This window comes from Melozone crissalis, unplaced genomic scaffold (genome assembly GCF_028551555.1).
Source record: "Melozone crissalis strain CALT ecotype California unplaced genomic scaffold, PUWL_Pcris_2 ptg000009l_1, whole genome shotgun sequence".
Classification (NCBI taxonomy): domain Eukaryota; kingdom Metazoa; phylum Chordata; class Aves; order Passeriformes; family Passerellidae; genus Melozone; species Melozone crissalis.
In genome coordinates, this window is record NW_026535787.1 from 3,187,672 (window position 1) to 3,196,862 (window position 9,191).

The following is a 9,191-nucleotide window of genomic DNA, read 5'->3' on the forward strand; positions in this document are numbered from 1 at the left end:
CCTGAGCCATAAAACCTGAGCGGTGAAGGCGGCCGGAGGGCTCGGGAGGAGCGGGCAGAGCCCCCGGCCCCGTGCCATCCGCAGTGCTCCCAGCGGCCGCGTTGCGGAGCTCTTGCCCCGCGGTGGCGGCGGGGCCGCCGCGCTCCGGAGGCGAAAAAGGCAGGAAAGAGAGCCCGCCCGTGCCGCGGCAAGACGGGACGAGCTCCGCAAGCAATAGCCACGGGATCAGTCGTGAATACCGTGCTCTGCTCCGTCCGCACGGGAGGGATCCTGGCGCAGCATCCCGTGCGCGCTGTGAGCATCTTCCGTGCGGGTGGCAGCCGCTGGCCCGGCCGGGTGGCACCTGGCGCTGTGGGCCCTGTCCCCGGGGCTGTCTGTGTGGGCCCTGTCCCGGACTCTGCAGCTGTGCCGGGCTGGTTTAGCATCGCGGAGCTGCGGGAGCCGTGAGGGCACTGCCCTCCTCTCCTGCCTCGCCTCACGTAGAGCAGGAAGGCACTGAGGTCCTGCACGGAGGGGGTGGCTGCAGCAGTCAGATTTAGTGACTAAAACCCCACCGTTTTGGCCCAGAGTCTGGGGGAAAACAACTGGATGGGATTTCCCTGGGGTGCAGCCATCGTTCCTTGAGCAGCAGGTGTCAGGTATGCTGAGGAGGAGGCAGGAAAGGTGATGGTGGCATGCAGTGATGAAAGGTGGGAGAGGAGTTTGGATGCTGAGGTGACTGGGAAGGGCTTGTCCCTCCTGAGGGATACTGTGAGCAAGCCCAAGTCCAGTTTGCGGCTGGAGTTGGAAGAGCAGCAGTACCAATATGGGTCATTTCATTCTCGCTGAAACCCTGGCTCTACAAAGCTTCATTCTTTGGCAGTGCTTGCTCCATGCAAGGGTGTTTGCAGCTCAACAGGACTTGCTCAGGTTTGCAACAACTTGTGATGCAGGGAGGGCACCCTAATCTTGACCTGAAAAATTTAAACAAAACCTAAGCCGTCCAACTTCACCCCCTTGCAGTTCATTTCAGGGGATAGCTGTTAAAAATGTGTACTGTGCTTCTCATTTTCCATGACCTGGATTTAGCTGTCAGCCCCTGCCTGGGGTTATTCCTCTGCCTGCCAGGTCCAGTCACCCTTCCTAGAGCAATAGAACCAAGGGCTGTTTGCATTAGGGATGTGTTGCCGGCCAAAACCTCGGGCTCAAGTTTGTTTCCTTTGTGAAGAAACAATGTCTGTGCTGTTGGCTATCCCCATCCCACTGAAAAACTCTCTTCCTACTCCTGCTGTGATGATGACAGGCTCCAACCTGGGGCAAATCCATGGGAACAGTGGTTTGGAGGGCAGGGGCCCAATGCTTTCACACTGGAAAAGCAGCATTTGCTGGAGAGAGTGAGGAGCTTTTACCTTGGCTCCAGCCCACAGGCTTTCTTCAAAATATCCCTTTCACATGGAAATTGCTGCCAAGTGAAGATTGCTGGCTCTGGCTGGCATGTCAGCCAGGCAAGAGACACAAAGGTTCTGTATCAGTGGAAATACGTGACACAAAGGAAGGGGAAGGGGTTGTTTTGTGCTGGATAGTGTCATCGGCCAGCAGTGTCTTTGTGGCAGGGCTGGGAGAAGGGGAGTGGGTATAGGAAAAGAGAGCTAGATTTATTAACATTAATTCCAAATAATCAGTTTTCTGCTGAAGGCAGCACCGCTGCTCTCAAATTTCCCTGCCTCAGAGTCACTTCTTGAGTCCCTTGCCTGCTCCATGGCCAAGAAAGCACACCTGCATTAACTCTGCTGCACGTAATTTATTGAGCCATTTTACCACAATCCTTTTTTTGTTCCCCATCTCCAGCAAAACAAGAGAAACTCCTAGCATAGCCATCCTACATGTTGGTTTTTAATCAGGATTCCACTGTGCAAACAAGGCAGGTGTGCTCTGAGGTACAGTCCCTGTCTGCATTTTGACTATCTTTGGAGATTGGCCTATGGCCAATCCCCAGATTTTTCTAGGAAATCAAATCATACTTTTGTGAAATAAAGTTAAAGACAGAAAGGCACCCCTTGGTCTCACCTTACTTACCCCAAACCAGACAATCAGGCACTGAGTACCAAAAGCATATTGCAAATTCCCACCTGAGGTGTCTGATGTCTGCAGCATCTCACAGGAACCTTGACATTTCCTTAGAAAAGGCAAGTTGTGTCTCAAGGGAAGAAATCCAGTCCGTGGTGGACTCTCACAGTGCACCTGACAGTGCAGAGCTATTGCAGCATGAGCAAAGGTGAAGGTAAGAGTGATTCACCCCTTCTGAACCTGCTCAGAGATTCTGGGGGTCTGGCATCACCAGCTGAACTTCTTTTTCTCTATGGATCTCTGTATTTTGTTGTACAGCCATTTCCATCAGGTTATCAGGCTGGAGCTCTGGCAGCACAGTTTCCTCATCATCTTGCTTTCTTTGAGAAGTTCTGTTTTCTTAGAAACTTTCAAATGATTGCTTTAAAATTTATTCATGAATTAGTGAAGGTGATAAAGTGCAGGGTGCTGTACCTGATCTTTGGAAATGGCAGACATGAGGACCTCAGAGCCCCTTGCAGTGCCTGAAGAGGGCTTATATATAAGTGATTGACTTTTGTATGGGCAGACAGTGACAGGACAAGGGAAAATGGTTTTAAACTAAAATAAGAGAGATTTGGGGATATTAGGAAGAAATTCTTGACTGTGAGGGTGGGCAGGCGCTGGCACAGGGTGCCCAGAGAAGCTGTGGCTGCCCCTGGATCCCTGGCAGTGCCCAAGGCCAGGCTGGATGGGCCTTGGAGCAGCCAAACCATACCACGATTCCATGAAGTTATTACGATGGGATTTTGTACTTACATTGACTTCAAATGAAATAATTTATTCTCTCCTTGAAATTTCTATTGTAATTTTATTTTTTTTCTAAGTCATCCTGAACAGGAAGAAGAAGACTTATATTGAAACTTTGGTATTTATTGTGTAATTTTCCTTTCTTTTTTTCTGGAATACAAAGTGACTTTTATTCACATCTCACTTCAGTTCTGTGGATATCTGGAAATTTATGGGGAATGAAACCAGAGCTATTGAATTTCAGTGCATTTTAAATACCTGTCAGCATCAGCTTCTGCTCTTTCCTACAGGCTTACATGGTGCTGTGTCTCCATGGGCAGCTTGCAACAAGAAACTCACCACACCTGAAACCCTCTTGATAAGGAAAGACAAATGCTAATGGGCTTGGTTCTTTTCCTCTTTTCTGCTTATTCTTTGCTTTTTGGAGCTCTCTGCTATCCTCATTTTTAGGCAAATGTGCCTTACCCCATTTCTGTCACTCACATTTCCTTCCCTCTGTGCTGTTCACCTCCTTGTGAAGCCTTAAACATCTCTTTTGCTGCATCTCACTGTTCATTAGGATATTTAGGCACCTTCCAGCTGCTCCATCTGGGGTTTTTAATTGGAACAAGGATGCCTGAGGGTGAAAAGAGGCAAAGAGAAGATGAGGGAGCAAGTGAGGTGTGGGTAGGGCAGAATACAGATTTTTCACAGCTGGGAGAGGAAGGAGCTTCCCTGCAAGCAAGGAAGAGGAGGGGAAAGATAGGAGGGAGCCAGGTGAGGGCCAGGTGAAGGGAGTTTAAGGAACTCTGATTAGTTAATGTTTGTAAAGTGCTGCTGAGGTGGCAGAGTCAGCTGTGTATGCTAATCTGCTAATCTGTGTTTTGTGGAGTGTCCTGGTTCATGAATCTTGGCTGATTAATCACAGCTGACTTGTCAATAGCAAGGGCTGATGGGAATGTAAGATAAAAATTAGGCAGTAAGGGCAGTTGGCTTTTCCTCTTTTCAGGAGCAGAAGGGGATTTTCCTTTGAGGAACTTTTAGAAGATTCCCTGTTTGAGTGGAGAGAGCTCTTCCCCCAGCAGATGGACCCTCTGGCTGACCGTGGTGTGCCCCTGCCTTGGTGCAGAGAAGGTTGGTGAAAGTTCTCATTTCTGTAATGTTTTCTAGTGATATCAGGTAGAATAACAAATTAATAGCATTGCAAGAACCCTTAAAGAACTCTGTCTTGCTTCAGGTGGTACAAAAATCTCATCCCATGTGGTTTGTGGGAATTGAATACAGAGATTGGGGGAAAGCAACGGGTGATGAGAAGATTTTTCTGTGGCCCAGTAGCCACCCCAACAGTCTGTGTGAGCTGGGCCTGGTATCCAAAACTGATATGATAACAGCAATGATGGCCAGGGAGGTTATTGCTGGAAGGAGCCTGTTTGGTCATTTTTAGAGCAAGAGTTTGTTTGTGGTGGGGTATTGGAGCAGAAAATAAAAGCCAGTGGTAGTGTTGGATGGAGGGCTGGAGTTACTCCTTGCTGGCTTGGTCTTCATGATTGTGGTGAAAGTTCTCTCAGAAGAGACCTGACAATCAACAGCTGTAGCAACTTTTGTTCTCCCTATGTTGGGCTCATGGGCCTGAGCTAAGGTATTCTGAAATTATTTAGTGTTTGTGAGTGTGAGGCATGGTTTTTTTTTTGGTTATCTGTCTTTTTTTGGTAGTGAATATAGCCTCTGTTTGTGTTAGTGGCACAGGTAGTGACCCTTCTGCAAAACCTCAGTGCCTCATAACTGGTCTGTGATAAGTGTCTTCAAAAAGTCCTGGTGCTCTCTTCTCTCTGCTGCTCCCATACCTTGGTTTATCTACTCTCTGTGTAACTGTAATTAGAATTGGTGTTGCTCAAGAGCAAGTCTTTTTTAAACGCAGGCAGGACAGAGAATCACTTCTTGTTTCAAAAGAGAAATCAGAGTTGAAACTTGCATGCTAATGGGGCAGTTAGGAACCATGCTGACCTTTACCTGCTACTTTAATGTTTAAAGCACAGGAATGATGGGCAACTTCATCAGCATTTCAGTGGCAACGAGGGGAGAAAAAACCCCAACCTTTGCTCCTGTCGGTGACTTTCTGTTCAGGATTATTTCATGCCTGTGATGCCAACAGTGCTGTTTCCTTGTCTGATTCCAAGGAGCTGTGTAGGGAAAGATGTGTTGTGCTTGGGATATCCTGGCGATTGAGGATACCCTGCCCCCAAAGAAAACTTGGCTGTCTGAGGGAAAACCCTAAATATGTCAAAGCAATGAACTGTGGATAACATTGTTTTCAGGAGGGATGTGGTAGAGCTGTTTTTCTTTTGGGGTGTGTAAAGGTGAAGGATTGAAGTAATTTTCAGGGAGCGGAGAGAGAGAAAATAAATATTCCTCTTTGGAAATAAAAGATGCAAGACTCTTGAATGATGATGACCAGAGCAAGGATTTTGGGAGCCTCCTTGCTAGGAAGCAGCCCCCAGGTATGTGTGCACTGGCAAAGAAGGGCATGTGAGGAGTCCCAAAAGCCTGAGATCTCCTGTCATGGCAGAAAGGCCTTCCCTGCTGCAGCTCCTGTTTGCTAAATAAAGAACATCTGCAGAGGAACCCTCACTGGTGTCCTGCTAATCTGCTCAGCTGGGCACCACAGAGGGGAGCCCTCAGCTGAGAGTCTGGCAAATAAACATCAGCTGAATGATCTTCATTTTATTTGGCTGTGAGATAAATCTGGGAAGTATCCAGTGGGTTTCTCTGTCTCTGGTGCAGTGGAAATGCTCATGGATGGTTTTGTGCCCTTGAAGTGCTGATGCTGTAAAATGCAACATGAAATACTCTTGTGTTTTACAGTGACATGAGGCTCTGTGGGTTTAGCAGCAGTGTTTTGAGCTTAGTTTTTTCAAGGACAAAATAATAATACAAGACCTGTGTTCTAGCTACTGTTGATGGGAAGGTCACTGGATCAGCTCTTGTTGCTATGTCTGATATCCAGGCCTGAGAGTGTAATTTTCAATGACTGTGCCTTCTCCTGTTATCATCTTTGGAAGCCACTGTTTCCTTTTCCCTCCATACCAAAGACAATGTAGGGCAAGGACAAAAGCAAGGATGCTGGGCTGGTGGGAAATAGGGAGCATTTGGACCCTGATGCCCAAACATGAACATTAAGATGAGTTGGGGTGCTGGAGCTTAACCTAAGCAATCTATCAGAGAAACCTTTGGGATGGGCTGGCTGCTGGAAAAATGAGTTGCTGCGGGTAGGCTGTGTAGTGGCACCTCTGGTGTCCCACAAGTTGCCTGCCCTACATACTCTGACCTATATAGTAAAAGCTGAACCAGGTTTTGCACTAAACACACTTTTCCCTACCATTTGGGAAAACAGATTCTTCACTGAGTTCTGTTTGTCTGGAAAACCTGAATTTTTTGTTTTCTGTTTGTGGCTTCCTGGAGCTGGAATCTGCCTGGCTCCTGACCTTCAGCAGATCCTTTAGGATTTTCCCAGTAAGGACTTAACTGAGATATTTTAATATCATATATTTACAAATGTGTGCTGAAAAATGTGCAGCGTATTCTCACTGACCATCCCCCTGTCCTTTCTCCCACTCTTTTATGTGGAAGCAAAATATTGCTAAAATAGCAAAATCTGTAGGATTTGACTTGGAAGGTGGTTTGGATGCTGTGCTTGGGAAAAACACCTTTAGGCTTGTGTTTTTCCTGCCATCTTCTAGAAGATTACTCTTACCTCAAAATGTGTATTTATTAATAGAAATGCTCATCTTGATTAATTTCTAAAATGGAAATAAATGTCATCAGAGTTTCTCCACATCAAGTTATTCACACAGGCATTTTTAAATGTTGCTTTACATACTCATGCTCTTTTGGGGGAAATACTATTTTAATTGAGCATGAGGTTTTTTTATGAGTTTGAGGTTTTTTTCTTTTGGGGAGGGCTGTTTTACAGGAATGCTTCAGGATTTTTTTTCTTTTAACCTTTTTAGTGTTTAGTTACATAAAAATGGAGGGAGGAATATATTAAAACAGAAGAGGCAAATTTATAGATTTCTTGAAGGTTTCCCCACTGTCTTAATAGGGACCAGGATTTAATCTCAACTAAATGATGTGGTTTTTGTCTATCCTCACAGCTTCTTCCTTATATTTAAAAACAGTTATTGAATCTCCTCTTGCATCTGTATATTCTTCCTTTCTCCTTGTCATATATCACTGAGGGAGGAAGGGAGCAGAATTATTTTGGAGCAGAATTTTAGGACTTAAAAAAAATTGCAAAATTGCATGGACATCAGTAATCTGTTGGTTTGTTGTTTTGTTTTTTTCCTCTCCTGTAGGTTACAGGGAAATATCCCTGGAATGGTTTTTTTTTCTCTGAAAAAAATAATTTAAACCTAAGTCAAACTTTTTTTTGTAGCATCTGTAAGGGATCCAAGGAGCTGATAATTGTGTTAATTCAGCTTCATTTTTTTTTTTCAGTGAATTTCATGTACTTATTCTGGATTTGGCATTAGCAGTGTCTGAAGTTTGCCTCTACTTGGGTTTTATGGGATAATGGGCTTCAGACCTCTTTCAAAGACTTGTTGCAGGATTAGGGCTGTTTGATTTTATAGTAGAAACACTTTGGTTTTTTAATTTGATATATATAGATGGATTTCTGGGACCAACAAACCAAGCTAAGAGAAAAATGTCTAGGCACACTTCAGGAACTTGGAATGTATTTTAACAGCTCCTGGATATGAATGTTCAGCTGCTCATCAGTAATTTTGCAGGACTTAGGACCCATAATTGCTTTAGCTCTTTGCTTCTCTATTTAATTCTTTCCTAATCCACTCCTGGTGTGCAATCTTGTATGTTTGGCTACTTTTTAATTCTGACTGTGTGGCACGGACGGCTCCTGTGTGCTGTCTGTCCTAATCCTCAGGCACAATCAGTGTAGTAGGGCACAAAAGGAAATGCTGCCTCATTTTCATTTTCTTACATAGTGATAAAGCTTTTTGTCCTTCCTAGTATTTAATTTCTGTCTTTTCCCTCAGATTTCTTCAGTGTGAAAGCTATTTTTTTCTGGGAGTGAATAAGGAGGGAGGGGAATCTTGGAATTAAAACCAACCCCCCATCTAAACCCGTGTACCAAATCCTAAAACAAAAATGGATTAATTGCTTTAAGATAAAATTGGTCTTTGACTGAAAACATGTTTATCATACAGTGCTTAAGTCACAGAGCATCATTTATTGATGGGAAGTGATGAAAGACAAGGTTAGTCAGTGCAGACTTGATCATGAAATTGCAATTTTATTAATGGATGCAGAACCTTATTATTGTTTTCCAGAACAGGAAAAAGAGGCAGGATATCTATGGCTGTGAGTGATTGGTAGCTCACTAAACTTTGCTATAATTTGCTTAATTTCAGTAGGATTTGTACAGGGAAATTCAGTGTTTTACAGGTATGTCACCCTCTTAGCTTTGTACTTGGAGAAAAATAATTTATTGGCAATTCCTCTTTGGGAAGGGCAAAAAAGAAGTGTATCAAGAATTCCACACAAATGCCAGTTACTTGAAAAAGCATAGGCATTTTGTGGCTTTTGAGCTATGAAATAACATCATCTCTAAAGCTTTAAGTCCCAAAGCATATATGAAAAAAGGGGATTTGCCTAATGGCAATTAAAAAAAAAATGTTGCTCTGCCAGAAGCATTGGACCAGAAGCAAATGCTGAAGAGGGAGCTCATCATTATTCTCTCTTCTAAAAGAGGAGAAAATTGAGGGACAGCAGCCTTGATCTTATTGAGAAGAAGATTGAAGCGAAAGACAAGGTTGGTTGTTCTCGCTTCAGAAGGGTCTGAAAGCTAAATTGCAAAATCAATTTACTGTGGTTACTGTAACAATTAAACTGACGTGATGAAAAGATGGAGGAGGAGGATGGATCAGAGAATCCACCCCCACAAAATATCTGTGTGTGCAGGTGGCAAGTGTTGGAGCTGCCAAGGGTAGAGCTGCCACGACTGCCTTTCCTCTAATGTGACAGGCGGCCATCTCCTCCCCTTTTCCATCTCCTCCCAAGGTCTGTGCTGCTTTCCCTGCTCAGATTTCCCTCATCTGGTGATTTTTGGGGATTTCAACCCCCTAGTTCTGGTTTTTGGGTCTCACTCACATAGCGTGAGTGACACATTTGGCTATCTCCTTTCTCCATCTCCTCTGATGTCTGTGCTGGTTTATCTACTCAGCTTTACCTCCTCTGACAATTTTTGGGGTTTTAACTCCTAGTCCTGGTTTTTTGGGTGTCCCTCAAACAGGTGTCTGTCTCCTCCAATTTTACATGTCCTCCTGAGGTCTGTGCTGCATTCCCTGCTCAGATATCCTCCT